This window comes from Nannospalax galili, unplaced genomic scaffold (assembly GCF_000622305.1).
Source record: "Nannospalax galili isolate Female #2095 unplaced genomic scaffold, S.galili_v1.0 C50033768, whole genome shotgun sequence".
Taxonomy (NCBI): Eukaryota; Metazoa; Chordata; class Mammalia; order Rodentia; family Spalacidae; genus Nannospalax; species Nannospalax galili.
The window spans coordinates 1-4,102 of NW_008481620.1; the positions used below are offsets into that span (position 1 = coordinate 1).

A 4,102-nucleotide genomic window follows, 5' to 3' on the forward strand; every position below is an offset into this window, starting at 1 on the left:
TGGGGCTACCTGGACCAAGTGGCTGCCCTACGCTGGGTCCAGCAGAATATCATTTACTTTGGAGGCAACCCTGACCATGTCACTATTTTTGGCAAGTCAGCGGGTGGCACAAGTGTATCTTCACATGTTGTGTCCCCTCTGTCCCAAAGACTCTTCTACGGTGCCATCATGGAGAGTGGGGTGGCTGTGCTGCCTAACCTCATCTCCAACACTTCTGAGGTGGTCTACAAAGGTCTACTCCAGCCCTGGCCCACCACCTCAGCCCTCATTCTCAAACCCTCTAGTTTTCTGTCTGTGCTGTGAGAACAGTAAGGACCATACAGGTGTTCTGGGAACTGCTGCCTTCCTGAGAATTGCTGAGAGCCTCAAGGTTCAGAACCCATAACCCCCTGCCTCACACAGGCTATTTCTCTGGCCAGCAAAGCTATACCCAGGGCACCCAAAACCATGTGAGTAGGTTGGATGGCTCCTTTGGCTGTCACCTCTGTGTCGGGAAAGTGGGAACAATTTCACACCTGTCACAGTCCACATAGTTACCAATGAGATTTGCTGAGTACTTGCACTCAGCTGGGATATTGGCAAAATCCCTATCTCCCTTCCTAAAAGGATGAGCCACCCCCTCCTGGTTCCTTTACAGACAGTGTCCAGCTTGTCTGGATGTGAGAAGGTGGACTCAGGGGCCCTGGTGAAGTGCCTGAGGGGCAAGAGAGAAGAGGAAATACTAGCTATTAACAAGGTCAGTCCCAATGGTCATAGGTGTAGAAGAGTGGTATTAGTATATGGAGCAGAAGGCCAGCATGGTCTTCAATGTCTCAGGCACTCATACCTCATCTCCAGGTCACACTGTTTGGTAGTACTGGATGTGAACACATGGAACCAGACATGAGACCATTTAGGGTGGGATTTAGGGATAAGCCAGGTACCCAAAGGATATAAGAAAATTTCTTGTACATGACATTATTGCTTGATCTTGAATGTTCTCTCAGGCTTTCACAACTATCCCTGGTGTGGATGGAGCCTTTCTTCCCAGACACCCCCAGGAGCTGTTAACCTCTGCTGATTTTCACCCTGTCACCGGCATCATTGGTGTCAACAATGATGAATTTGGCAGGTTTCTTCCCACAGTGAGATCTCAGGCTTGGGAGGATGGTAGGGATTTAGAACAATGGGTCATCCACCCTTCAACTCAAGATAACCCCCTGCTTCTCAGGGTATGAATATATCTGACATCACTAAGGAAACGGACAGAGAGACCTTGCAGGCTTATCTGCAGAATTCCTCAGCACAGTTGGTAAAATTCTTGGTGTTAGTCTCCAGTGAACAGGGAATTTCCATAGATCCTCCAAGGCCAAGATGTCCATGAAAATAAAATGTGCCTATGGGTGGGATGTGACTTGAATTTGAACTTTTCTCCTATACCATGTGCTTTATGTCCCAGGCTCCATGTCCCTGCCCTGAGGCTTTTGCTGCCCTACCCCAGATCTTAATTGTGTCTCCCTGATCCCCCTGTACTAGACGTTGCCTCCAGAGTTTGGGGATAGAAGAATACATGGGAGACACAGAGGATCCTAAGACCCTCCAAGCTCAATTCCTTGAGATGATGGCAGATACCATCTTTGTGATCCCTGCACTACAACAGCACATTTTCAACGTAAGTACACCTGTAACTGAGGTCTTATGCCAAAGGAGCAGGTCAAATGTGAGCTCTGTAATGCCCAGGTCTCCACCCATGTCTTTGGGGGCACAGAAGTAAGGAACGGTAGGCAGTACAGGGTCTCACTCCATGGCCCAGTTTGCCCTGGAACTCATGGCAATCTGCCTGCCCCAGCCTCCCAAATGCTGTGCTTACAGGCATGAACCACTATACCAAGCCATCTCCATGTCTTTAACTGAGCCCCTGATGCCACTTGGTGGACTTTAGCTCAGTAAATCTTTATGACTACTCTAAGTCACAAACATCTCCCCCATTTTACAACGGCAGAAATTGCAGTTAGTGCTATTCAGTGATTTGCCTAAACTATTCAGCTAGGAAAGCCAAGGTCATGATTTATCAAGACCTTAGCCACAACCTCAGATCCATCTTAGAGCCACCTTCTCAACGTCTAAATCCAGATCAGTTATCTTATAACCACCGATGAGACGATGAGACACAACAGTTCCAGATGAGGGGCCACTATGTCACCATGTATCCTTGCCCCCAGGTTCCCAAGCACCTGTCTACTTTTATGAGTTCCAGCATCAGCCCAACGTTTTCAAGGATATCAAGCCACCTACGTGAAGGCTGACCATGGCAATGAGCTTCCCTTTGTCTTTGGATCCTTCTGCGGCAGCAAGAGTGAGTATTCCTCAATCCCCAGGAACTAGGATAATAAGGAATGATTTCCCTCACTGCCCAGCTAAGGAAACTAAGGCTCAGAGGAAGGTTTAGACCAGGTATGTAACCATCTTACACAACAAATAACTACTACAGATTTAGAATACAAATTCATTACCACTCCAACATGTGCTCCCTCCATCCTGGCCAACTATGGTGTCAGGCATAGAAACAGATGCAGGAGATTCAAATGCATCATTGTTCCCTAAATGACTTTCCAGTGTAACATGAAAGGAGGCCCTGAGAGCCAAATGAACTCAAGGCTGCGGCCATGGTGATACATGCCTTTAATCATAGCACTTAGAAGACAGAGCTCTGTGAATTCAAGTCCAACCTGGTCTCTACATAAGGAGTTCCAGGCCAGTCAGTGTTACAGAGTAAGACCCTGTCTCAAAAGAAAAATTTAAAAAGAGAATGAACCCAAAGTAGATTCAGCATAAGGCAGATTGGGGAAAAAGGCAGCCTGGATCCTGAGTGTCTAGGAAGGAAGGGTTCTAGTCTCCAGATAAGACTTCAGCTGGGATGGTGAGTATGGCGCATGACCAAGCAGCTGAGTGGTGTGGCTGGGGCCTGAACCCTTGTCCTCCCATCTGCAGTTGACCTCACTGAGTAAGAAGAGCTACTGAGCAGGAAGGTAATGAAATACTGGGCCAACTTTGCCCAAAATGGGTAAGAGAATGTCTCTCTCTCAACCTCCCAGGGACAGGTACCTACAAAGGGCTCCCATTGTAGGTGGTGGCCTCATTAGCATGCTTGGATCCTTCAAACCCATGCTAGCCTCCTCTTCAATGTCAGGACACATTTATACAGGGATCCTTTGTGGCTTCCAGCCATTGATCATCTTCCATGACCTGGTCATGTCACTGTGGTACTGTTCTCTAGAGCCTGCCTCTATCAGGGGCCCTGCTGCACATGGAGCAGGCACTAGTGGGGCTTCATGTTTCTCTGTACCAGGATGCCCCCCTTAAATCCCCACAATCCTGGCCTTCTTGGTCCACTGCTCTGACTCAATTCAAGGGATCTTATCCAATATCAGCAGGACTCAGAGTGACCATAACCCCACCCTCCTGGGAGGGCATATCCACAGGAACCCTAACAGCAAGGACCTGCCCCACTGGCCTATGTTTGATCAGGATGAACAGTACCTGCAGCTGGACATCTACCCTGCTGTGGGCCGTGCCCTGAAGGCCCACAGGTTTCAGTTCTGGACCAAGATCCTACCCCAGAAGATCCAGGAGCTAAAGAACATTGAGAACAAACATACAGAGCTGTAATATCCTGTGCTGAGGACAGAGTTGTTCTGAGCGCAGGTGGAATCAACCCCAAGTGCCCACATGCCCTTAGAAGACACTGGGCTTAGTCTAACACTCATGCAGCCACCCAGCCATTCAGACAACATTTATGAAGAACCCATAGCATTATGCACATTGCCAAGCCTACCAGAAGTTCACTTTTGTTATATACAAAACAATACCCCAGGCAGATGTGGATGAGTAAGCCTCAGTGGACACCACCTTCCTGCACACCCCATAGCCCATGGACCCCTTCCTTCCTCACTTCCTTACCTCACCTTACTTGCTTTATCTTCTCTCTGCTGACTCCCTAGGCCCTCCATTCATAGTCATGTCCCTTGGGGAAAATTTCACGAGCCTGGGTAACTGAACAACTTTCTTACTTTTCACCCAAGTCCCTGGTCTTATTCAAATAAATAAGAGCCAGTAGAATAAT

The 4,102-nt window shown here is 48.2% G+C and overlaps 1 pseudogene; it reads left to right on the forward strand.

Moving 5' to 3' along the window:
• Positions 1 to 3: 3 nt before the first annotated feature.
• Positions 4 to 3,648, forward strand: LOC103728613 (annotated as a pseudogene).
• Positions 3,649 to 4,102: the final 454 nt, after the last annotated feature.